Raw genomic sequence first — 26,179 nt, forward strand, 5'->3', positions numbered from 1 at the left:
AAGCTATTCAGGCAGGCTGATTTAAAGATGTTTTCTTTTGATAGGGGACAGCTCCCAAATGGGGATGCATTTAGCTAAGCCTAGCTATCATGATCAGTGGGCATCCATTGGGGCCTATCTGTCTAGGGAGTGCCAGATGGACATCTGGACTGCATTCCTAAGTGTCAGGAGTAAGTGACTCATATCTCACCTTGATCAACCAATCAGGGACTGGTAGGGCCGAGTAACCCACGTGGGTCTCTGATGCCCATGAAACTTTCATCCAATGAACGAGCTGAAGTTCCTCCAGGTAAAAACAGGCAACACAGAGCTCCAAGACTATTCTAAAGGGAATTCAAAGGAGAATTCCAGGAGTGTGAGACAATTCCAGGGCGGGACGGCCCAGGAGCAGAAAGGCTGCCAAGGGCAGGACATTCTCGCAGCGCGCCTCCTGACCATCCTGAGACTCAGCCCGGACAACCACGGAACGGCCAGTGTGTCCGAGTGCCAGAACTTTCCTTTGTTCTAAGAGTCTAGAGCGGAGGTTGCCAGAGAGTAACCAGAGGATCCACCCGAGCAGGCCTCGTGAACAGGTCGGAACTGTGGACAGCTGAATCACTATTCAGAACTAGCTCTTCATCAGGAACGAACCGGTCCACTTCCTGACTTGCTGGGACTCACAGTCATCTTTTCTCCTGTGTGCAAACTTTGCTAGTTAAAGCCAACACTAACTAGCTGGTCAGTGAGCATCAGCAGCGCACCGTCACAAGCCGCACAGCACAGCCTGGCACCGAGCCAGAGAGCGCGGATTGGACAGCAACAGCCTGCAACTGTTTCTTTGTGCCCGCAGGAGATCTGAATCCCCAGAGATTGGATGAGTATTCAACTTCAATGCATTACAGCTCGAGAATTCAATTGTTATCCCAAACAGTTGATAATTTAATTCCTAAGAGTTATGTACTTGTTTTGAGTATCTAATGTAGAAGTTGTAACCAAGTTCAATTACAAAATGGTCTAAATGAATGATATACTGAACGTATGTCCTCTTGATATATGTAACTCTTGGTAACTGACTGAATATATACCCTTTGTATTCTGATAACCCTCTCGATAAGATCTGTTAGGTTTATATTCATATTCCATATATTAAGAAATGTATCCTCGTGTATTAGTACCTGTGTGTGTGCATTGTTTGAGTTATATCGCATGGTTGGATTCTAAAGCCATTAAAAGAATCATTTTGTGATTTACTGCTACAATTAATAATTGCCCAAACCCTACAGAACTGGTGCCTTCAGAGAGCACACTACATAGTGATGACATCTTTCTGTATGATCAGGACAGGAGCTGCAGGTCCACTGTGTTGTGGCTGCAGTACAATTTTAGCTTATTATTATAATACTTTTTAACAGCGACAGAATCTTAAGATCACAAGGTGTTTACGATATTATTTCAGTATTAAGCTGTTACTACATTCGGAACTGTCCCATAGGATTCAGTGTTCCATTAGTTTGGCACTAAACTGCTTAGTCTATTGCAGGAATTGTACTTAGTCCTGTCCTGTAGTGTCATCTAGAGAGCAGCAGCTGTTTCCTTGGGCTCATTGCAATTGGGAACATTGTGATTATTGAGCAGGGGACTAAAGTCAGCAGACGAGCGCGTTGCAAATCGGTAGTAATCTGGCGTACAGAGCTGCATGCTAATCTCTGGATCATCTCCAGTTAATGCGATGCTGTTCTTACCTTGCAATTGACCCAATCTGACTACTGGCACCAACCCTGTTATTACAAAGAAACTTCTTGTGTACCTACCGTGATACATAAGTTTGGTGGAGAGGTTTGGCAGCCCATATTCAGTCAAAGATGTGTGTGCAGATCACTGTGATATATAGGCATCAACAAACTGACAAATACAATATTAAATGTTTAACTGATAAAGCCCAAATGAACCAAACCTGTATAAATTAGTGGTGGAAAGGAGTCTTTATATATAGCAAAAGGTCTCTGATCCTTTGGTAAGAACGATGGGTATATAACCCATTGTCCTCAATATTAGAAATGAATCCTTGAGCATTGCCGTTGTACCAACGATCCTCAAAAGTGCTGCCATTACCACTGTTCCATAAAATCCTAACATTCCCTGTCTTGCATAAATTGTAGAACATGCCATCACATTTCAGTTGCTTCTCAGTAGCAGTTTGATCTATTATCACCCTACTCCCCACATCATAACCTTCGCTCTTCTAATTCTAGTCTCCTAACTGTCCCCCAAGCCCGTCTACACTGTATGGGTGACAGGGCCTTCTGCTGTTATGCCCCCAAGCTCTGGAACTCTCTCCCCAAGGATACCAGAGTCACCTTCCCTAAACTCCTTCAAATTCAGACTCAACACCTTCTTCTGTAGAAGAGCCTTTACTGAACTGGTTCTATTCTTTACCCCTCTGCTTCTACTTTTCTCCTCAATCTATTGGAATTGTTTTATCCTGTGTATTCTAATTGTAATTTTGTCAAGTGCTTTGAGAAGCCACCTTCGGAACCATTATATAAAATAGTTTATTCTAAATCCTTGAAACTTTAATAGGGCACTGCAGTAGGGCTAAAAATTGACAGCCTTAGTGGGCCATCATGATTTGTGCAAATTATAGGTAGTCACAAAGGAAGACTAGGATTCACTTGAAATCCATGACACGGGACACTGAAACAGTGGAGAGGCTTTGTGTAGTAAGCGTTCAGTCTCAATCTACACCATCTGTGCTGCTGGTAGAGGTAGTTGTGAACACCTGTCTTCCGGATCAAGTACTGGGATCTCCAGTCTCAATCCTAATACTTATGACTGTCCACTACCACTGCTGTGAAACCAACACCCATAACATAAGACCTCCGAGATTCTAACTGTACCATTATTCACTGATGTTTGTGCACCAGTATTGTTCCTCTGCTAAGGAAGGGAAGGCCTACTTTACACCAAGCCCCTGTTGACAATTCCTTCCTTGTGTTTATTTTAGTCAGTTTGTGCAGCCCAGAATAGGACATCAGATCTCACTCTTACTGGGCACTACAGTAGCAACTCACTCCATAACCACTACCCCTCTCGGAAACAGGAGGATTTCCAGTATATTGAACACCTCTGTCTCTCCCACAGTAAAAAAAAAAGTCACAATGACCTGCCCAAGGAATAGTGCGGCCATCTTCCCCCAGTACAATGCTTTATAACTCCAGCTATTTTCAGTCCTCATTGGCAGCAATACAGGAAGCATTCTTGAAAGTGGAACCCCCACAAATACAGTACTTTAATTTATTAATGGGTCTCACTTCCCTTGAATTCCTCCACCCCATTCAAACCTGTAAACCATAAAGAAACAAGGGCAGGCAGAAGGGTCTTTCACAGCTTTATTGAAATGTTGCCATTACAAGGCGACTGGAGGCAGGAGAGGCACAAGGGCCAGGCTGGAGCCTTCATTCAGGCACCTGGGGAGGAAGAAGGAGAACAATCCAGCTACACTGCAGGACACCCACCCCTACAGGAGCTCCTCCTGCCAGACCCTACCTGTCCACTGGCCAACATCTCCAAAGTCCTCTGCTCCCTCCACATCCTCACTGGTGCTCTCAGCATCTTCACTGGAGATCGGAGGGTCTCCCTCCTCATCCTCAGTCCAGTCAGCTCCCACATCCAGGGGAGCTTCTACTGGTGCCACAGCCACCCGACTGCTGGTCACCAGGCTCCTGGTACCTGTGGACAAGTAACACCCAGGAGTGAGGGATCTGCTATACCCAGAGACCCACAGTCTACTCATCTACACAGTCCCTTTGTCAGGCACGGGATCATTCCTCAGTTATCCAAGCATGGTTGTCTCCTGGGCAGAGATGCATCCACAAGGGATAGAGAACCAGACCCACCTTCATTCCGACTGCCAGCACACCTGGACTCACAGCAGGCACAGACCTCATGGTCACCATACAGCTCCTCCCACCTGGAGGAGAGGAGGACAGGTGAGGCCTCCACCTGGCATGTCCCAGAGCACCCTCAGCAGGCTCCTTGCAGAAGTACCTCTTCGCCTCCCTGTTGTAGGTGCAGGACTTGGTCCCTGGTGTTGCTTTAGCAGGAGCCACAGCCATGACAGTGCATGTACAGCTCAGTCACTTCATGCTGCAAGAGGGAAGGTCACAGCATTAAGGGATCAAGGCCAATAGAGGGACAGAGAAGGACCTTCTGCCATCAGTGAAGGCAAGCTGGCAGCTCTAGGCACTACAGCTGCCACAGTCTGGTTCACATCTAGATCATGGATGGAAAAGCAGACCATGGATCAGTAGAGCAAGAAGGCTGAGCAGCCTTTGAGAACAGTACCTTCCTGGACAGCTTCTTCTGGAAGAGGAAGGCATCAATCGTGAAGCGGAGCACATCCTTCTGCTTGGAGGGGACAAACCTGGACAGGCAGCCATCTGCCTTGCTGTCCACCATGCACCTGGGGACAAGGATGAACCCCTGCAGGCTCTCGGGGCTCCTGCCCACCTCTCCTTCCAGAAGGGGCTGTACCCCAAGTTATCAATCACAGGGAAACAGGGCTGCGAGTGCTGGTCCGGTTTCTCGGTTACGCAACACGAGTGGATGTACAGCCTCTGCTCCGCTGTGGCAAAGTAGGCAGTGGCCTGGAAGTACATGGGCTGACCCAGGAAGTACTCATCCTTAGGAGAGAGCCGGACACAGTGGGCTGGAGAGAGAGAGAGGCAGCATTACACCTGCACACAGCACCCCCTGCTGGCAGGAGGAGCTATCGCTCAAGGAGCTTACAGTTGGTGGTGAGCAGGACAAAGCTGTGCTTGTTTTTCAGGTCCTTGAAGAAGGTCCTTCTCCTGGCCCATGTGGGGACATAGCCAACCTTGTAGGAGTAGTGGAACCTGCAGGACAGAGGAGATGAGGGGCTTCTGGACACTTTCCCAGCGGCTTCTCAGCAGCAGCAGAGCCCTGCCTACCTGTTGTAGGAGCACTTGACCGGCACAGAGAAGGGAATGAAGTGATGCACAGACGCACTGGAGGAGGGCGGGGCATAGCGGAGAGTGTTGGAGTACACCAGGCGGCCCTGGACAACCTGCAAGGTCACAGAGGAAGGGGTATTCCCAGGAAAGGCAACCCCGACACTAGCCCTACAGTTCACATCGATACATTGCCTGTAGATGAAGACCCGCTTACCGATCGCTCGGTACCGCACTCGTGAAGCCCGTAGATGAAGTAGAAGTAATGGCGTGTGGTTCGGCTGACGCTGCAGTTGCCCAAGGTCATCTCCGATGGCCGACAGCTGAAGCCGAACAGGAGCCGACTGACCCCCACGTACATCCTGCTGGAGTCGCACCACACAGCCACTCCTCGGGTGCCCCCGATGGCCGGGCGAGCCGGCTGCCGCCCTCGCTGGGGAGGAAACAGGACGCTCTTGATGTAGGCGGGTAAGGGGTGGCTGCCGGCTTCATCTTCTCCTTGTTGAAGTAGGGCGAGTACGCGTCTCTGGACACGGGAAGGCGGCGAAAGTCGGGAGCCAAGGACTGCGATTCGTTCTCGCTTGCAGACAGGTCTTCGGAGGGCGCATCTGCCAGGTTCAAGTCCTCCAACTGGGCTGCGTCTTCAGGAGCCGGGAGGTCGGCCTGGAGCGCCAATTCCCGAGAGTCCCAGCCAGCAGGCCCGGCGGAGATCAGTGCAGGGAGCCCGGCCCCTGCGCACAGGCACAGCACAAAGAGAAACGAGCGCATCGCCAAATTAACGTCCCGCTTAATTGCTACAGGAGTAAAATAAGTAAACCACAAAACCGTGTTGAAGCAAGAAAGCATAAAGTGTGAACGCGGTGACTAGGTTTTTATACTGGCAGGACCTGCTACCGCACACCTGGTCACACTACCGCTCAATCAACACAATCAATTACACACAGAGACCCGGATTGTTCTCAGCGTCTAATTAGAACTTGCTTCCAGTCTGAGGCGGGACTCCGTGAAGCCGCCTGAACACTTTCCCGTGTGTATCTGACCTCAGCGGAGGAGTTCCACGCAATTTCGACAGAATTAAATCACCCACACGTGTAAAATTTGCTCAGATTAATTTATTGTTCAATTAGTTTCTAATTTCCGAGGAAAGTGTGTTAAACTCGCTGTCAGACAGAGTACGGAACATGCGACACGTCCGTCCACACTTTCTTTTATCGAGGGGGCTGTTCTATCAACACGTACCGCAATGAAAATAATTTTACTATTTTTCATGTGTAATTGCATGTCATATTAAAATGTGTAATACAAGCATTTCTTTGCTTCCCAGTAAAGAAATACTGATCAGCTTTTGACATGATCTGATAATAATTTGTCTGATTTTCCAGAGATTGCTTTTGCTTCGCAGCACTGAGAACCAATGGAAGCCCGTTTCCGCCAGGGAGTAAAAAAAACACACTATGGTATCTCAGAATTGTGACTTAGAATCATAGAATTGCGACCTAAAAACTCAGAATTTTGACTTTATCTCTCACATTTGCGACTTCGAAATAGCCCATATTTCATTGTCTGTCCTTTTGTTATTGTAACGGATTCGGGTTCTAGGGCTTGTGCCCTCGCCGCTCCCACCCTACTTCGTGCCTCAAACCCCGTATTGTCTCAAACCCAGGTCTTGCTGGCTAGAACCCGAATCCGTTACAATAACAAAAGGACAGACAATGAAATATGGGCTATTTCGAAGTTGCAAATGTGAGATATAAAGTCGGAGTTGTGAGTTACTAAGTCGCAATTCTGAGTTACTTAGCCCTCCCTGGTGGAAACGGGCTTTCATACATTTCAAGTAGTCTGATCAGTGCAGGACAAGTTAATGTAGAATCATTACTATGTGTGTCTCTTGTTTGTATATAAATGAATGTCTTTGACAACTTAATGTTAGTTTTTAATTTAGTTTTACGATGTAGGTCATGCGTTAACATATGCACGAGCATACGAAATGTCTCACTCCTGATTCAGCTCATGCTCCATAGGAGAGAAGAGATTCCTCCTGCTTTTCGTACAATCATATCAGAACAGAAGCCCGTGTCGCCCAGCTCTGATTCAAGAGCGACTCGCATCTTCAGCCCTTTTTTTATTCGTGATCCTAATTTTCTTTAGTTATGATCAATATTGAACTTTTTCTAAATAAAATGACAATAATCAAACATGCAGGCAGACTTTTAAAAAGTATTAGGAGCTGACAGGGTGCCCCTTTGGAATAGTTGTCAGAAAATGTGAGAAAAGGAAAGGTACGTAAGCTCTCACACACAGCATTAGAGATTGGCATCTGATGAAAAAAACAACTACCTGTCTCCCCAGCATTTAAAGGTGCTGTTGTTTTGATTTTACATATTGTTAGCATTTTAATGAATTGTTAAAAGATTGATACACAAATCGCTAAATAAGAAAACGTAAAAACCCTAGCTGTAAGCAATTGGCCATTCATATTCCTGAATTTTAAATCCCTGTGTTTTTCTGTATCCGAATGCCTGGTGCAGCTAATTTGAAAGCAGAGTCTACCATTTACTGTATTGCAGAAGCATATTGTTGCCACCAAGGAAAAAAAAATCCTGAGTTTACAGGAGTAAAGGAGGAAACAAATGCAAACACCGTTTAGAAAAAACACACACGTCTCAGGCCTTAACCATGACAAGAATGGAATTTGAACCTAGATGAGCAGAGCACAATGGATTAGCAATCCAAAAACTCCTGACTCTTGTTTAATTTTCTTTTCGCTTGCTCGATTTGTAGTACGCTCCTCAATCCTTACAACCGATAAACAAAACGGCTTCATGTGCCACAGCATTCTGCTGCAGGTACGGGTTGCACCGTGTATTAGGCGAACCCGAATTAAATATTTCAAATATGTGAAGAATTTCATGAAAAAGATCACAGCCAATGTCAGCAAATCGGAGCCTGTAGGCAGCTTCAACAGAACAAAACGATCTGAAGCCGCAATTCTTTCATAGAGTGTATTGTGACACTCTAACCACACTGTTGCTATTACTGCTACTTCTGCTGCCGTTGGTTAAAACTCTACTCAGCGGGCAAGTAAAGGTGTACAAGGAATAGACTACTTTGAGCCGTCCAAATTCCATTATGTGAATTTAAGCTTTTTTTTAATTAATAATAGCATTAGTAATACAATGCGTGCTCAGAAATGTTACTTATTAGCTTATGAAGCAACAGTGTTTCGACAATTTGCGGTCTTCAAAAAGTAAATGCTGAAGTTTTTATACTTCCTTGTGAGCAGATCACCTTTGATTTAGAAAAGGAAAACTTACTCCCCTGTTGCTTTCATTGTAATATGTGAATCGAGACCCAAGCGCTAAGAAAGCTGAATAACGCAAAAGACATATTCCCGATTTTAATTTAGATACACATTTTCTAATGCAGCTTTCATTACAAGACAGTCTATTTCTCGAAAGCGTGTTATGTAAAAAAGAGAAAAACGAAAATATATGCGACCCACTATGCCTTCCTCCAAATCTTTTTCTAGATCTCTTCGTCATACCTTCTCTTCCTCCCTGGGCCACTTGCCCGCTTCTCTCACTAAACCAGCATTCCGTCTCTTTACAGCTATCTGTTCCAAGACCAGGCTTTCTAACCACCTTCTATTCCTTTACAGATGTCGTCGACATAATATCATCCCTAAAGGATTTCGCCTTAAATTTAATACCTTTTCTTTTGACTCTGATACCACCCAGAGTAACACTCAGAGACTTCTAAAACAATTTTCTAGGAAACTAATGCTCTCTACCATTTTCTCCCTCAAAAAACAGATTATCCTTTCCGACAACAACATCAAAGAGGCTAAGGAATTTCTACGGCTGACAGCTCCACATCATCTTCCCTTCATAACTTACCTCATTAGATCTCTCAACTCTAAACTCTACCAGTTTCTCACTACAGAGAAGGACAAAAAACTCAGTCATCTTCTACAGAAGAAAACCATCAACACCCCGAACACCCTCACCAACCCTAACCTTGTTGTCACCATACCTTCTGACCTTTCCCTTTCACAGGATGAGCGATCCCTCCTCAGCAAAGGGCTCAGTTTTGTACCAGTTCCCAGGAAACTGGACATCACCCAGACCAATGTCGACCTTAACCGCTTTTACCGCAGGATCCGTCTCAGAGCACATTTTGCAGACAATTTCTCTTCACAGGCAGCTGATAACAACCCGGTTATTGATGTCATTAACAACATTAATCCCAAACAGAGCTGTTGGACTCCCTCCTCTGGCCGTTTTCCACCAGTTGATTATTTCATCAACCAATGCACTAATCAAGCTCCCAAGGCACTCCCTATACCCAGTAAACATAGGTCTAACCTTACCCAAGGAGAAAATCAGGCGCTCCAGTCTCTCCGCAACAGGGATGATATTGTCATCAAACCAGCGGACAAAGGAGGTGCTGTTGTGGTGTGGCGTAAGGATCTATATATCTTTGAAGCCTCTAGACAACTAACTGACACTTCTGCCTACCTCCCTCTCCAACAGGACCCTACCACTGACTACCAAAAGGAAGTGGTTTCCACCATTTCCCTTTTTATCAGCAGTAACGAGCTCCCCCAGGAGGCGAACCGGCTCATCATGGAACATCCACAGGTATCTCAATTATACCTCCTCCCCAAAATCCACAAACGGGACACCCCTGGATGCCCCATCGTATCAGCATGTAACTGTCCAACTACTTACATCTCAGCCTTTCTCGACAGCCTCATGAGACCGCTGGTTGAAGATCTTCCCTCATACATCAAAGACACCAACCACGCGCTCCAACTTTTTAATGATTTCCAATTTCAGGGTACCGAATGCTACATTTTTACCATGGACATCACATCTCTGTACACCGTCATTCCCCATAATGACGGCCTTACAGCCCTCAAGCACACGCTGGACAAACGCACAGTGCTTGATCCACCCACCCACACCCTGGTACGCCGTGCAGAATTGGTCCTCACACTGAACGCATTCTCTTTCAATAATCTTTTTTACCAACAGGTCAGTGGAGTTGCCATGGGCACCAGAATGGGACCCAGCTATGCCAACATTTTTGTCAGCTGGGTAGAAGAACGCTTCTTCGCTTCCTACACTGGCTATGTCCCTGACCTCTACAAGCGATATATTGATGACTGCGTTGGTGCCACCACATGCTCCAACGATCAGCTTGAGTTCTTCCTGCACCATTTCACCAACTTCCACCCGTCCCTCAAATATACGGTTAACATATCTTCCACCACTCTTCCGTTTCTAGACATCCACTTGTCTATCAACTACCCCCGACTGTCCACTTCAGTTTATTACAAACCCACGGATTCACACAGCTACCTCCTGTACAGCTAATTTCACCCCAACCACACTAAAAACTCTCTTCCTTTTTCACAATTCCTTAGGTTACGACGATTATGCAGCGACGACATCGACTTCGAGAACCAAGCCCTCGAAATGTACTCATTTTTCATCAACAGAGGATACCCCAGCAGTGTGATTGACAAGGCCCTTGCCTGAGCCAAAAACACCCCCTGGACCATCAACCCGATCAGGAACTCCCGCCGTAAAAACTGCATTCCTTTGGTGCTTCCTTACCACCCTAACACACTTCCTATCCCCAGGACCATTAACCAGAACTTTTCCATCGTACAGGATGATCCCTCCATTGGGGACCTCTTTTCTGATCGCCCTATCATCTCATATCGCCGACCACCTAATCTGCGTAACCTCCTTGTTCACAGCTCCCTTGACCGCCCTCAACAACCATGTAACCCTGTCTGTAGATGGCTCTGTACTTGAGCTCCAATCAAAATTGAAAAACCTTGGGGTTATATTCGATTCTGGCTTAACATTCGACCCACATGTACAGCATACTGTCAAAACATCTTTTTTTCACCTTAGAAATATCGCAAGACTACGCCCTATGCTATCATTAACTGTGGCTGAAAAGCTGATCAACATATTTGTATTCTCTCGAATTGACTACTGCAATGCTCTGCTCCCTGGGGTATCTAAATCTACTCTGAACAAGCTGCAGTATGTCCAAAATTCAGCAGCCAGAATCCTGACCAGGTCTAGTGCAAGTGTTCACATTACTCCTATCCTGGAGTCCTTGCACTGGCTTCCGGTCAAATTCTGCGTAGACTTTAAAATCCTCATGCTCACCTACAAGGCTTTACATGGCTTGGCACCTCAATACCTGTATGAACTTTTATCGCCCTACTCCCCACCTCGCAACCTCCGCTCTTCAAATTCTGCCCTCCTTACTGTCCCCCAAGCCCGTCTACATTGTATGGGCGACAGGGCCTTCTCCTGCTATGCCCCCAAGCTCTGGAACTCTTTGCCCAAGGATATTAGAGAGTCACCTTCTCTAAACTCCTTCAAATCCAGACTCAAAACCCTCCTTTTCAGAAAAGCCTTTACTTAACTGGTTCCATTCTTCACCCCTCTGCTCTTCTTAATACCATCTTCCACGGTCTCCTCTATTGTTATTGTTGTATTGTTGTAATTATAATTGTGTCCTGTCTTGTGAAATTTTCTTATTTATTGTTGTAGTCTTCTTATTTATTGTTATTGTCATCCTGTAAAGCGCTTTGAGAAGCCACCTTTAAAGGCGCTATATAAAATAAAGTTTATTATTATTATTATTATCCACACCAGGCACTTTCCCTTGCAACAGAGCTCGCTGTATCACCTGCAAGTACACAGCCACCACCACACTCATTCAAGGCCCCTCAGGACAATTTCCGGATCACCCAGACAGCATCTTGTACCTCCAGCAACCTTATTTACTGTATCTCTTGCAGTAAATGCCCAGCCATCTACATTGGAGAAACAGGAAGGAGACTCGAAGACCGCTTCAGAGAACACGTCAGGGCTGTGAAGATTAAAGATCTCTCCAAGCCCATTGTTTCTCATTTCACCTCTGACGGCCACAACCACTCTAATCTCTCTGTATGTGTTCTCAAAGACAGTTTTCAGAAACTCATACATCAGAAAGACCACCGAAACTAAAATTATTCTGCAGCTAGGATCACACATTCTCCCTTCCCTTAACGACAGACTACTGTTCTTTTAAATTTTCTCCATTCATTGGAAGTTTCATTTCACACCTCTCTGCACCCACTCTGACTTCAAACCTCTTGATTGGCCTCTCTTTCTGTCCCCTGCTCCCGCCTCTCACTCCTCCTCTCTCCCAGCCTTTGTTCTCCCGCTACTTTACCTTTGCCTACTGTCCTGTCTCTCTCACACCTGAAGAAGGCTCCACGGCCGAAACGTTGTGTTCTCTTTCTTCTTTTTTTCAGCATGGAATAAACCTATTACTTGACACTGATTTATGCAGAGAGTAGCGGGGGTGGGATGTCAGGGCCGTACGACAATTCTTTACGTAGAGAGTGGCAGGCGTGCAATGTCAGGGCCTGACAACACTGCTTAACGCAGAGAGTGGAGGGGTGGGTCTCAGGGCCATATGACATTGCTTAACGCAGTGAGTGGCGAGGCTGGGATGTCAGGGCTATACGACAGTGCTTTACGCAGAGTGGAGGGGGCGGGATGTCAGGGCCTGACAACACTGCTTAACGCAGAGAGAGGCGGGGGTGGGTATCAGGGCCATACGACACTTCTTTTCGCAGAGAGTGGCAGGGGTGGGATGTCAGTGCCTGACGATACTGCTTTACGCAGATAGTGGGTGGGGTGGGATGTCAGGGCTTGATGATACTGCTATACGCAGAGAGTGGAAGGGGTTGGATGTCAGGGCCATACGACAGTGCTTTACGCAGAGAGTGGCGGGGGTGGGATGTCAGGGCCTGATGAGACATTTTTATGCAGAGAGTGAAAGGGTTGGTGTCAGGGCCATACGACAGTGCTTTACGCAGAGAGTGGAGGGGGGGGGATGTCAGGGCCTGACGATACTGCTTTACACAGAGAGTGGCAGGGTTGGGATGTCAGGGCCTGACGATACTGCTTTACGCAGATAGTGGCGGGGGTGGGATGTCAGGGCATGAAGACACTGCTTTACGTAGAGAATGGAGGTGTGGGTGTCAGGGCCATACGACAGGGGTTAACGCACAGAGTGGCAGGGGTGGGATGTCAGAGCCTGACAGCACTGCTTAACGCAGAGAGTGGAGGGGTTGGTATGAGGGCTATACGACATTTCTTTACGTATAGGGTGGCGGGGGTGGGATGTCAGGGCCTGATGAGACTGCTTTATGCAGAGAGTGGAGGGGTGGGTGTCAGGGCCTGACAGCACTGCTTAACGCAGAGAGTGGCGAGGGTGGGATGTCAGGGCATGAAGACACTGGTTTCTTCAGAGAATGGAGGGGTGGGTGTCAGGGCCATACGACAATTCTTTACGGAGAGAGTCGCGGGTTTGGGATGTCAGATCCTGACAGCACTGCTTAACGCAGAGAGTGGAGGGGTGGGTATCAGGGCCATACGACACTTCTTTTCGCAGAGAGTGGCAGGGGTGGGATGTCAGGGCCTGACGATACTGCTTTACGCAGATAGTGGCAGGGGTGGGATGTCAGGGCCTGACGATACTGCTTTACGCAGATAGTGGCGGGGGTGGGATGTCAGGGCTTGACGACACTGCTTTATGCAGAGAGTGGAGGGGTGGGTGTCAGGGCCATACGACAGTGCTTAACGCAGTGAGCGACGAGGCTGGGATGTCAGGGCCATACGACCGTGCTTAACGCAGAGAGTGGAGGGGTGAGTGTCAGGGCCATATGACAGTGCTTTACGCAGAGAGTGGCGGGGGTGGGATGTCAGGGCATGAAGACACTGGTTTATGCAGAGAATGGAGGGGTGGGTATCAGGGCCATATGACACTTCTTTTCGCAGAGAGTGGCAGAGGTGGGATGTCAGGGCCTGACGATACTGCTTTACACAGATAGTGGCGGGGGTGGGATGTCAGGGCTTGAGGACACTGCTTTATGCAGAGAGTGGAGGGGTGGGTGTCAGGGCCATACGACAATTCTTTACGCAGAGAGTGGCGGGGTTGGGATGTCAGAGCCTGACAGCACTGCTTAATGCAGAGAGTGGAGGGGTTGGTATCAGGGCCATACGACACTGCTTTATGCAGAGAGTGGAGGGGTGGGTGTCAGGGCCATACGACAGGGGTTAACGCAAAGAGTGGAGGGGTGTGATGTCAGGGCCATACGACAGTGCTTTACACAGAGAGTGGCGGGGTTGGGATGTCAGGGCCTCACGAGACTGCATTATGCAGAGAGTTGAGGGGTGGGTGTCAGGGCCATGCGACACATCTTTACGCAGAGAGTGGCAGGGGTGGGATGTCAGGGCCATACGACAGTGCTTAACGCAGTGAGCGACGAGGCTGGGATGTCAGAGCCTGACCATACTGCTTTACGCAGAGATTGACGGGGGTGGGATGTCGGGGCCATACGAAAGTGCTTAACGCAGATAGTGGAGGGTGTGGGATGTCAGGACTTAACAGCACTGCTTTATGCAGAGAGTGGAGGGGTGGGTGTCAGGGCCATACGACAGTGCTTAACGCAGTGAGCGGCGAGGCTGGGATGTCAGGGCCATACGACAGTGCTTTACGCAGAGAGTGTAGGGGGTGGGATGTCAGGGCCTGACAACACTGCTTAACGTAGAGAGTGGAGGGGTGAGTGTCAGGGCCATATGACAGTGCTTTAGGCAGAGAGTGGCGTGGGTGGGATGTCAGGGCCTGACCATACTGCTTTACGAAGAGAGTGGCGGGGGTTGGATGTCAGGGCCTGACGAGACTGCTTTACGCAGAGAGTGACAGGGGTGGGATGTCAGGGCCCGACGATACTGTTTTACACAGAGAGTGGAGGGGTGGGTGTCAGGGCTATACGACAGTGCTTTACGCAGGGAGTCGCAGGGGTGTGATGTCAGGGCCTGACGATACTGCTTTACGCAGAGAGTGGTGGGGGTGTGATGTCAGGGCCATATGACACTGTTTTACACAGAGAGTGGAGGGGTGGGTGTCAGGGCCATATGACACTTCTTTACGCAGAGAGTTGCGGTATTGGGATGTCAGGGCCTGAAGATACTACTTTACGCAGTTAGTGGTGGGGGTGGGATATCAGGGCCATACGACACTTCTTTATGTAGAGAGTGGCGGGGGTGGGATGTCGGGGCTTGATGACACTGCTTTATTCAATGAGTGGAGGGGTGGGTGTCAGGGCAATACGACAGTGCTTTCCGTAGAGAGTGGTGGGGGTGTGATGTCAGGGCCATACGACACTGCTTTACACAGTGAGTGGCGGGGTTGGGATGTCAGGGATGACAACCGAGGAGCCGAGAGATAATTTCAGCATTTCGCGTCTGAACGGAAAACACAAACGACCAACTCGGAATGACTTGCCTTTGACGCTTTTCAAAGCGTTCTTTGTGCACGACGACTGCGCCACCTAGCAGATACAAATGGGTTGTACAACTTTGAACTAGCAAATGGAAGAGGGCTAAGCCCCCTCTCTTTTAGCCCAGGTTCGATCTGTCTCCCAGAATCACCAGGGCGCACGCACACACACACACCCGTGCTGTTGAAGTGCTCTGCTTCATTTCTAAGGGCAACTCAACATTCACTCCTACCCCGAGTGCAGAAAAGACAGCGTCCGCAGCAACAACAGCTCAGGTCTCTGCACAGGAGCTAAGCTGCCCCCATCTCCTCTGCTCTGCGGCTCCTGCGGAGTGGAGTCCTGCCTGGAGCCGTGTTTGCAGGCGGCGGCTCCCCGCGCTCTGTCTGTGCGTCGTGTCCAAGAGCTCCTGGGAGGAAGAGAGAGCCCTCCCACTCGGGGGCTTTTCCACGGTCTGTGTGAGGAGGGGCGGGTGTGTCCAGTAGCTTATCGAGCGGAAGCCTGGGGCGGCGGAGAGCTGTGATCGTGCAGACCTTGAGGTGTCACCTCTTTGTCTGCTTTCCCGCCCCCCCTCCGCCCAAGCTCTGCTCCAAAGTAGCCCGGCAACCCCTCACACCTGCACGTGTCACAACCTAAGGTGCGGTCATGAGACACCCATGGGGTGTCGTTCTGTTCTTGCTAATTGTTTCCTGCCCGTCGCAGGCAGGAGTCCATGCGAGGAAGATGCGCTGGACAGAGCTCAGAGGGCGCACCTGGGTGGCTTTCCTTCAGAGTGACGTTCCTGCAACACTCTCCCGCTACTCTTGGTGCGCTCATGCCGCAACACAGGAAGGCTGGAGCAGGTGGCTGTGGGCTCTCCGCACCGCCAAAATAGCTCAGTTGGGAGAGCGTTAGACTGAAGATCTACAGGTCCCTGGTTTGATCCCGGGTTTCGGCATTTTGTTTCATCGCGCCCTTTGTTCCTCTCTCCAGCGCCCCCTGCCTAAAGTGACGCGTCCCTTTCTCAGCCCGAAACACAAGCAAGACACCAGCAGCGATCCCTGCAGGTTTCCGTAGTGTAGCAGCTATCACGTTCGCCTAACACGCGAAAGGTCCCCGGTTCGAGACCGGGTGGAAGCAGCCTCGTTTTGCACGCTCCTGTACTTCACAGAGGTCTTGAACGACCGGTCATTTGTTCCAAATGTATTTCCGGTGCCTTCGTGCACTCTTGTACCAAACGCACGTTCCTTCTGTACGTGGAGCCGATCATTTGCAATTGGGCTGTGCCGACAGACCAGGACGAGCTCTGTCGGCTCAAAAGCAGCGCAGGACCTGCAAGAACAACAGAAAGATTAGCATCCAGCGGGGGCCTCTTAGTGAGCCCAAGATCTCATCAAGAATCGGCTCCAGCAACAGGGCTGGGCGCATTGTTCCATTCTCCGACCACTCTCGGTGTAAACAAGTCCCTCCTGGTCTCTGCTTGAAATGCACTTTCCTGCATTTGCTTTGGTGTAACTGGCTTCTCCTGCATGGGCGAATGTGAAGAAGATCCTTAGTAAGTCATTGAAGAAAACCAAGAGGAGGTCGGAGTGGCCTCTGTCGTTCATCAACGATCCAGTCAGGCAGTACTCCTCCTATTCTGCCAGTATGCGGATTCGAACCGGGGTTGTTGCGGCCACAACACAAATTCTGAGCACTATACGATCACAGCGAGTTACCGAGACATACACAGCCAGTAGGAAAGGATGTACTCTCTTTGTGTGACACTAGTCGGAAAAGTCCTGACACTGCATTTCAACTGAGCCCTAGTATACATCAACCCTTCGACACTCTGAGTGCCAACTCTCTTGTGTGTTTTCTCCATCAAGCAGGTCATGAAGGCAGCAATTACAGTTTGCTTACATGACGCACGCACAACATGGCTGTATGCTCCCATATGGTCTAGCGGTTACGATACCTGATCTTCACCCAGGTGGCCTGGTTTCAGCTCCTTGTATGAGAACTTGTCAGTTTTGCCTCCTGCTTTCCAAAGATCAGCACCATGTTTTACGCCTCCCCCGAATATCGAACGCAGTCCCCCACTACCAGAAATTATGCAGTCGAGATTCCCACATTTGGGGAATTCGCAGGGGTCAGCACAGCCGGAGTGCAATGGCCGAGCCTTGCCCTGGGTGAATTGATTTTTTAAGAACTTTATTTTCTTTTCACAAAAAAATACAGGACATCACAAATTAGAAAGCTTTACATTAATATACATACTTAAAACAGTATATATAATCACATCTCATTACATATTGACACGGTACCAGTTATATAGCAACAATTTATTTTTTTCTGGTGCAAATCACATTCTTTACTTAAACATGATAATGTTTTTCACAGTTTCTTGAGATATTGACCTATGCTCTCAATTTCCCACAGATTTTCTGCTTCCTCCCTCCCTTCTCTCCACAGATCTCTGAGGTAATAGTTCTCTCAGGTGATGAACAGGGCCAGGCTACCTGCTGCCTTGACTGGGACCTCGATGCCTTTGAACAGCCCCATGTTCCTCACTCTCCACAGGGCGTCTTTCCCACTGTTCACCACGGCCCAGATCCTGTCAAACACGTCAGGAGGAAGTTTGACAGGAGAGATGCCGTTGTAGCGGCAATGCTTGTTAATAAGACAGAATTAGGCGGTGGTATTCTGTCCTAAATGAGGCCCCATCTCACCCTCCATCTTTGTGGTGCAGCCACAGAGAAAGTATTCATGCAGGCTGATTTAAGATGTTTTCTTTTGATAATGGACAGCTCCCAGATGGGGATGCACTTAGCTTAGCCTGGCTATCATGATCAATGGTCAGCCATTGGTGCCTATCTGTCTAGGGAGTGCCGAATGGACATCTGGACTGCATTCCTAAGTGTCAAGAGTAAGTGACTCATATCTCACCTTGACCAACCAATCAGGGACTGGCAGGGCGTGGTAATACCACGTGGGTCTCTAATGCCCGCCAAACTCTCAACCAATCAGCACACATCTATGTCTTGGTCAAAAAGGGAGCGCAAGCTCAGATCGGGGCTCTCCTTGGCCATTTTCGCGCATCCTCAGAGACAATCACGTGACAACTGCTGTTGTCTGCAAAGGGACTTGGACTTTGTTCTAAGCGCGAGGCCGAGGATCCCATACGTACTCAGAATTCTACCAACGTGAATGATCCGCTTGATCAACGGCAGCCTACAGTTGGACCCTCATCGACAACCTGAATAGCTTATTCAGAAGCAGCGCTGGACCAGGAACGAACCAGCTTCTTCCCAGGCAAAAGAGTGACTTGGTGTTCGTGCCGGGAGATTCCAAATCCATACACAGTGGATAAGTAAACCCCATGTTCTACATTGTGTCTCGAGAATTCAATTGTACCTCAACACAAGTTGTTATCAATTTAATTCATGAGTAATGTATTTACTTCCGAGTTTAGAGTAACAGTGGGTAATAACACTGATTAGCGATTTGGTAACCGAACGATATATATTGACATATATTCTCTGTTGTGTATCTCTTTGTGTTGGCATCTCTTCGAGATTATATACCTTGTATATTGATAACCCTCACAGTAAGGTCTGCCGCTCGTATCCAGGCAGACTAGTATATGTTTGGTGCACAATTTATATGAATAAATGTATCTCGTGTATTGAACCCGTGTGTGTGCGTTGTTAGTTGTTCTGACGATTGATTTTCTAAAAGCCACAACGAACAACCTCGTGATTACTGCTACAATTAATAATTGTCTCAGTAAACCCATCAAACCTCTACAACCATGATACACCACCATAAACTATATTAATTTAGGAACATAAACATATAGTGTAAACTGTATATGGCTGGTATTGGTAGTTTAAAGAAAAAATACACACCAGTATTCCACTTTCTTCCTAAACATTTTAAGCATCAAAGTCTTACATGTAGTAAGATTTTACCACGTTTCGGAAACGTTTTTACATGCTCCTTCTGACCATCTTAACTTTATATACCTTGTGAAAAGTCATAAGATATTAACATTTTCTGTGAATGTGCTCGTTATCGGAGTAAACAAAAGCATACTTTTAGAATTTGATTAATAGGGAATATAATATGGAATCACGTACCTAAAGAAATTAATAACGATATAATTATTTTTATGTTCTGTAGCTCAAATCGTAGTATAATATACTTTCTATGGATACATGTGCTTCTGCGCAATGCAGAAGCACATCCACAAGTAACGTTACCTAGCTAAGAGAAGACATTGGCTAGCCATTATGATAAATACAGTGGAAAAAAGCAATTGGGAAAATAAGACCTGCTGATCTGTTATACATACCAGGAAGAGAACAGAATATGATTTTTTTCTGTTCGAAACGTGTGTTGTCTTTATGAAATTCATGTATTTTAAACGTTTAATTAAGCAGAAAAAAATTTACAGAAAGATACTAAGCTGATCACGAGATAGAAAGATCACCCGTTTTTCGCGCATCAAAAGTGGCTATTAACTGGATGAACTGTTATTAACTGGAGTCAACTGGGTGAAAACACATAATATGAACATGAAACAAAACAAAAAATAAAAATAAGATACAATCTACAGACATTAAAACCGGTGTCATGGAAATATAACTATCAAGGAAGCCACAAGAGAGAGTTCTCACCTGAGTAAGGTCTTTATTTCAATATTGGGAGCAACCAGAGACTCAATTTGTTACAGGCAGTACAGGGTTTTCATAAGACGTTGCGCTGGAAAAAAGCTCAGCGCTTTGTCCCTTCTAAAACTTCCACTTTCCCTAAGAGAAAACAGATTACATCAAAAAGCGAAAGAAGAAGTACTAGATATGTTATTCAAAGCTTATCAGTTACTTTCAGCTAATTCTAACGACCCAGACAGCATCTATTGTTTTGGTAAATTGTCTTCTAAAGTAACCTAAACAGTGTACTTTGTTGACGCACTGTTTTCTAAAATTCTGCACGTACTGTAGCACAGCAATTACATCCTTGAAATATATTATCTAAAAGCCCCAATATATTTATTTGCAAAGCTCTCTACATTTTAAGAATCAATTTACTTATTAGATTTCCACTTCAAGACTTGTTCGGCAGGCGTTCGGGGAGTCGCGTTTTTCAGAATTGTATTGAGATCGTTTTCCACAGAGCTCAGATGTCAAAGCACAGCAGCAGCTCTCCACAGCGATCCTCTATAGCGCCCTTTCTCCCGCAGCGCCGTCCTCATTGGAAGGAAGCAAGAGTGAAAGGCTGAAGTGAAATAGAGCGGGGACGAAGGCAGTGAAGAGAGAGAACGTGGGAAGAAGAGAAAAACGCAAGGGAAAAAGAGCAGCGTCGTAAAAGAGGTGACGGAGCTGTCCTCTCAATAAGAAGGGTGCCAGCGAGCCTTGCTCTCGCTTACGGCCACACCCCCTTGAGCACGCCTGATCTCGTCTGATCTCGGAAGCTAAACAGGGATGGGCCTGGTTAGTACTTGGATGGGAGACCGCCTGGGAATACCAGGTGCTGTAAGCTTTTAAGCGCAGGAGGCGCCCTATCCCCGCTCGCTAGCTCATTCCCCTGTTCACACGTGCAGTGCGGCTTGTCCGTCTGTTTATTTGTCAGCTTTGGCGCGACACGGGTGCTTGTGTATTAGCGTGAGCGTTTTTTATTCTGATCAGGAACAGTTTTACAAGTCCGCAAAGGATCGAGGAAAGGTTTATCGCCAGCTGAAAAGAGACACAGCGCTTCGGCTGTGGAGACTTGTTCGGCTGGCGTTCGGAGAGTCGCGTTTTTCAGAATTGTATTGAGATCGTTTTCCACAGAGCTCAGATGTCAAAGCACAGCAGCAGCTCTCCACAGCGATCCTCTATAGCGCCCTTTCTCCCGCAGCTCCGTCCTCATTGGAAGGAAGCAAGAGTGAAAGGCTGAAGTGAAATAGAGCGGGGACGAAGGCAGTGAAGAGAGAGAACGTGGGAAGAAGAGAAAAACGCAAGGGAAAAAAGCAGCGTCGTAAAAGAGGTGACGGAGCTGTCCTCTCAATAAGAAGGGTGCCAGGGATCCTTGCTCTCGCTTACGGCCACACCCCCTTGAGCACGCCTGATCTCGTCTGATCTCGGAAGCTAAACAGGGATGGGCCTGGTTAGTACTTGGATGGGAGACCGCCTGGGAATACCAGGGGCTGTAAGCTTTTAAGCGCAGGAGGCGCCCTATCCCCGCTCGCTCGCTCATTCCCCTGTTCACACGTGCAGTGCGGCTTGTCCGTCTGTTTATTTGTCAGCTTTGGCGAGACACGGGTGCTTGTGTATTAGCGTGAGCGTTTTTTATTCTGATCATGAACAGTTTAACAAGTCCGCAAAGGATCGAGGAAAGGTTTATCGCCTGCTGAAAAGAGACACAGCGCTTCGGCTGTGGAGACTTGTTCGGCTGGCGTTCAGAGAGTCGCGTTTTTCAGAATTGTATTGAGATCGTTTTCCACAGAGCTCAGATGTCAAAGCACAGCAGCAGCTCTCCACAGCGATCCTCTATAGCGCCCTTTCTCCCGCAGCTCCGTCCTCATTGGAAGGAAGCAAGAGTGAAAGGCTGAAGTGAAATAGAGCGGGGACGAAGGCAGTGAAGAGAGAGAACGTGGGAAGAAGAGAAAAACGCAAGGGAAAAAAGCAGCGTCATAAAAGAGGTGACGGAGCTGTCCTCTCAATAAGAAGGGTGCCAGCGATCCTTGCTCTCGCTTACGGTCACACCCCCTTGAGCACGCCTGATCTCGTCTGATTTCGGAAGCTAAACAGGGATGGGCCTGGTTAGTACTTGGATGGGAGACCGCCTGGGAATACCAGGTGCTGTAAGCTTTTAAGCGCAGGAGGCGCCCTATCCCCGCTCGCTCGCTCATTCCCCTGTTCACACGTGCAGTGCGGCTTGTCCGTCTGTTTATTTGTCAGCTTTGGCGAGACACGGGTGCTTGTGTATTAGCGTGAGCGTTTTTTATTCTGATCATGAACAGTTTAACAAGTCCGCAAAGGATCGAGGAAAGGTTTATCGCCAGCTGAAAAGAGACACAGCGCTTCGGCTGTGGAGACTTGTTCGCCTGGCGTTCGGAGAGTCGCGTTTTTCAGAATTGAATTGAGATCGTTTTCCACAGAGCTCAGATGTCAAAGCACAGCAGCAGCTCTCCACAGCGATCCTCTATAGCGCCCTTTCTCCCGCAGCTCCGTCCTCATTGGAAGGAAGCAAGAGTGAAAGGTTGAAGTGAAATAGAGCGGGGACGAAGGCAGTGAAGAGAGAGAACGTGGGAAGAAGAGAAAAACGCAAGGGAAAAAAGCAGCGTCGTAAAAGAGGTGACGGAGCTGTCCTCTCAATAAGAAGGGTGCCAGCGATCCTTGCTCTCGCTTACGGTCACACCTACTTGAGCACGCCTGATCTCGTCTGATCTCGGAAGCTAAACAGGGATGGGCCTGGTTAGTACTTGGATGGGAGACCGCCTGGGAATACCAGGTGCTGTAAGCTTTTAAGCGCAGGAGGCGCCCTATCCCCGCTCGCTCGGTCATTCCCCTGTTCACACGTGCAGTGCGGCTTGTCCGTCTGTTTATTTGTCAGCTTTGGCGAGACACGGGTGCTTGTGTATTAGCGTGAGCGTTTTTTATTCTGATCATGAACAGTTTAACAAGTCCGCAAAGGATCGAGGAAAGGTTTATCGCCAGCTGAAAAGAGACACAGCGCTTCGGCTGTGGAGACTTGTTCGCCTGGCGTTCGGAGAGTCGCGTTTTTCAGAATTGAATTGAGATCGTTTTCCACAGAGCTCAGATGTCAAAGCACAGCAGCAGCTCTCCACAGCGATCCTCTATAGCGCCCTTTCTCCCGCAGCTCCGTCCTCATTGGAAGGAAGCAAGAGTGAAAGGCTGAAGTGAAATAGAGCGGGGACGAAGGCAGTGAAGAGAGAGAACGTGGGAAGAAGAGAAAAACGCAAGGGAAAAAAGCAGCGTCGTAAAAGAGGTGACGGAGCTGTCCTCTCAATAAGAAGGGTGCCAGCGAGCCTTGCTCTCGCTTACGGCCACACCCACTTGAGCACGCCTGATCTCGTCTGATCTCGGAAGCTAAACAGGGATGGGCCTGGTTAGTAGTTGGATGGGAGACCGCCTGGGAATACCAGGTGCTGTAAGCTTTTAAGCGCAGGAGGCGCCCTATCCCCGCTCGCTCGCTCATTCCCCTGTTCACACGTGCAGTGCGGCTTGTCCGTCTGTTTATTTGTCAGCTTTGGCGAGACACGGGTGCTTGTGTATTAGCGTGAGCGTTTTTTATTCTGATCATGAACAGTTTAACAAGTCCGCAAAGGATCGAGGAAAGGTTTATCGCCAGCTGAAAAGAGACACAGCGCTTCGGCTGTGGAGACTTGTTCGCCTGGCGTTCGGAGAGTCGCGTTTTTCAGAATTGTATTGAGATCGTTTTCCACAGAGCTCAGATGTCAAAGCACAGCAGCAGCTCTCCACAGCGATCCTCTATAGCGCCCTTTCTCCCGCAGCTCCGTCCTCATTGGAAGGAAGGAAGAGTGAAAGGCTGAAGTGAAATAGAGCGGGGACGAAGGTAGTGAAGAGAGAGAACGTGGGAAGAAGAGAAAAACGCAAGGGAAAAAAAGCAGCGTCGTAAAAGAGGTGACGGAGCTGTCCTCTCAATAAGAAGGGTGCCAGCGAGCCTTGCTCTTGCTTACGGCCACACCCCCTTGAGCACGCCTGATCTTGTCTGATCTCGGAAGCTAAACAGGGATGGGCCTGGTTAGTACTTGGATGGGAGACCGCCTGGGAATACCAGGTGCTGTAAGCTTTTAAGCGCAGGAGGCGCTCGCTCGCTCATTCCCCTGTTCACACGTGCAGTGCGGCTTGTCCGTCTGTTTATTTGTCAGCTTTGGCGAGACACGGGTGCTTGTGTATTAGCGTGAGCGTTTTTTATTCTGATCAGGAACAGTTTTACAAGTCCGCAAAGGATCGAGGAAAGGTTTATCGCCAGCTGAAAAGAGACACAGCGCTTCGGCTGTGGAGACTTGTTCGGCTGGCGTTCGGAGAGTCGCGTTTTTCAGAATTGTATTGAGATCGTTTTCCACAGAGCTCAGATGTCAAAGCACAGCAGCAGCTCTCCACAGCGATCCTCTATAGCGCCCTTTCTCCCGCTGCTCCGTCCTCATTGGAAGGAAGCAAGAGTGAAAGGCTGAAGTGAAATAGAGCGGGGACGAAGGCAGTGAAGAGAGAGAACGTGGGAAGAAGAGAAAAACGCAAGGGAAAAAAAGCAGCGTCGTAAAAGAGGTGACGGAGCTGTCCTCTCAATAAGAAGGGTGCCAGCGAGCCTTGCTTTCGCTTACGGCCTCACCCCCTTGAGCACGCCTGATCTCGTCTGATCTCGGAAGCTAAACAGGGATGGGCCTGGTTAGTACTTGGATGGGAGACCGCCTGGGAATACCAGGTGCTGTAAGCTTTTAAGCGCAGGAGGCGCCCTATCCCCGCTCGCTCGCTCATTCCCCTGTTCACACGTGCAGTGCGGCTTGTCCGTCTGTTTATTTGTCAGCTTTGGCGAGACACGGGTGCTTGTGTATTAGCGTGAGCGTTTTTTATTCTGATCAGGAACAGTTTTACAAGTCCGCAAAGGATCGAGGAAAGGTTTATCACCAGCTGAAAAGAGACACAGCGCTTCGGCTGTGGAGACTTGTTCGGCTGGCGTTCGGAGAGTCGCGTTTTTCAGAATTGTATTGAGATCGTTTTCCACAGAGCTCAAATGTCAAAGCACAGCAGCAGCTCTCCACAGTGATCCTCTATAGCGCCCTTTCTCCCGCAGCTCCGTCCTCATTGGAAGGAAGCAAGAGTGAAAGGCTGAAGTGAAATAGAGCGGGGAGGAAGGCAGTGAAGAGAGAGAACGTGGGAAGAAGAGAAAAACGCAAGGGAAAAAAAGCAGCGTCGTAAAAGAGGTGACGGAGCTGTCCTCTCAATAAGAAGGGTGCCAGCGAGCCTTGCTCTCGCTTACGGCCACACCCCCTTGAGCACGCCTGATCTCGTCTGATCTCGGAAGCTAAACAGGGATGGGCCTGGTTAGTACTTGGATGGGAGACCGCCTGGGAATGCCAGGTGCTGTAAGCTTTTAAGTGCAGGAGGCGCCCCATCCCCGCTCGCTCGCTCATTCCCCTGTTCACACGTGCAGTGCGGCTTGTCCGTCTGTTTATTTGTCACCTTTGGCGAGACACGGGTGCTTGTGTATTAGCGTGAGCGTTTTTTATTCTGATCAGGAAGAGTTTTACAAGTCCGCAAAGGATCGAGGAAAGGTTTATCGCCAGCTGAAAAGAGACACAGCGCTTCGGCTGTGGAGACTTGTTCGGCTGGCGTTCGGAGAGTCGCGTTTTTCAGAATTGTATTGAGATCGTTTTCCACAGAGCTCAGATGTCAAAGCACAGCAGCAGCTCTCCACAGCGATCCTCTATAGCGCCCTTTCTCCCGCAGCTCCGTCCTCATTGGAAGGAAGGAAGAGTGAAAGGCTGAAGTGAAATAGAGCGGGGACGAAGGTAGTGAAGAGAGAGAACGTGGGAAGAAGAGAAAAACGCAAGAGAAAAAAAGCAGCGTCGTAAAAGAGGTGACAGAGCTGTCCTCTCAATAAGAAGGGTGCCAGCGAGCCTTGCTCTTGCTTACGGCCACACCCCCTTGAGCACGCCTGATCTTGTCTGATCTCGGAAGCTAAACAGGGATGGGCCTGGTTAGTACTTGGATGGGAGACCGCCTGGGAATACCAGGTGCTGTAAGCTTTTAAGCGCAGGAGGCGCCCTATCCCCGCTCGCTCGCTCATTCCCCTGTTCACACGTGCAGTGCGGCTTGTCCGTCTGTTTATTTGTCAGCTTTGGCGAGACACGGGTGCTTGTGTATTAGCGTGAGCG

General features: G+C 48.5%; 1 long non-coding RNA gene, 2 other non-coding genes and 7 pseudogenes across 3 annotated transcripts; 9 read left to right on the forward strand and 1 right to left on the reverse strand.

Annotated features, from left to right (window-relative positions):
* Positions 1–3,354: 3,354 nt before the first annotated feature.
* LOC148670386 (uncharacterized) lies at positions 3,355–3,748 on the reverse strand. Its single transcript, XR_015937080.1, has 2 exons — positions 3,526–3,748; positions 3,355–3,446 (listed from the first exon to the last, which is right to left on the reverse strand). It is a non-coding gene; the product is annotated as an uncharacterized LOC148670386 (long non-coding RNA).
* A 16,950-nt stretch (positions 3,749–20,698) lies between these two features.
* LOC148670387 (5S ribosomal RNA) lies at positions 20,699–20,817 on the forward strand. Its single transcript, XR_015937800.1, has one exon. It is a non-coding gene; the product is annotated as a 5S ribosomal RNA (ribosomal RNA).
* A 536-nt stretch (positions 20,818–21,353) lies between these two features.
* On the forward strand, positions 21,354–21,472 carry LOC148670388 (5S ribosomal RNA; annotated as a pseudogene).
* A 536-nt stretch (positions 21,473–22,008) lies between these two features.
* On the forward strand, positions 22,009–22,127 carry LOC148670389 (5S ribosomal RNA; annotated as a pseudogene).
* Positions 22,128–22,663: 536 nt separating this feature from the next.
* Positions 22,664–22,782, forward strand: LOC148670390 (5S ribosomal RNA; annotated as a pseudogene).
* A 536-nt stretch (positions 22,783–23,318) lies between these two features.
* Positions 23,319–23,437, forward strand: LOC148670391 (5S ribosomal RNA; annotated as a pseudogene).
* A 537-nt stretch (positions 23,438–23,974) lies between these two features.
* LOC148670392 (5S ribosomal RNA) lies at positions 23,975–24,093 on the forward strand (annotated as a pseudogene).
* Positions 24,094–24,619: 526 nt separating this feature from the next.
* On the forward strand, positions 24,620–24,738 carry LOC148670393 (5S ribosomal RNA; annotated as a pseudogene).
* Positions 24,739–25,275: 537 nt separating this feature from the next.
* Positions 25,276–25,394, forward strand: LOC148670394 (5S ribosomal RNA). Its single transcript, XR_015938466.1, has one exon. It is a non-coding gene; the product is annotated as a 5S ribosomal RNA (ribosomal RNA).
* Positions 25,395–25,931: 537 nt separating this feature from the next.
* LOC148670395 (5S ribosomal RNA) lies at positions 25,932–26,050 on the forward strand (annotated as a pseudogene).
* The last annotated feature ends 129 nt before the right edge of the window (positions 26,051–26,179 follow it).

Source organism: Lepisosteus platostomus, chromosome 5, assembly GCF_059453375.1.
Source record: "Lepisosteus platostomus isolate fLepPlt1 chromosome 5, fLepPlt1.hap1, whole genome shotgun sequence".
Classification (NCBI taxonomy): Eukaryota; Metazoa; Chordata; class Actinopteri; order Semionotiformes; family Lepisosteidae; genus Lepisosteus; species Lepisosteus platostomus.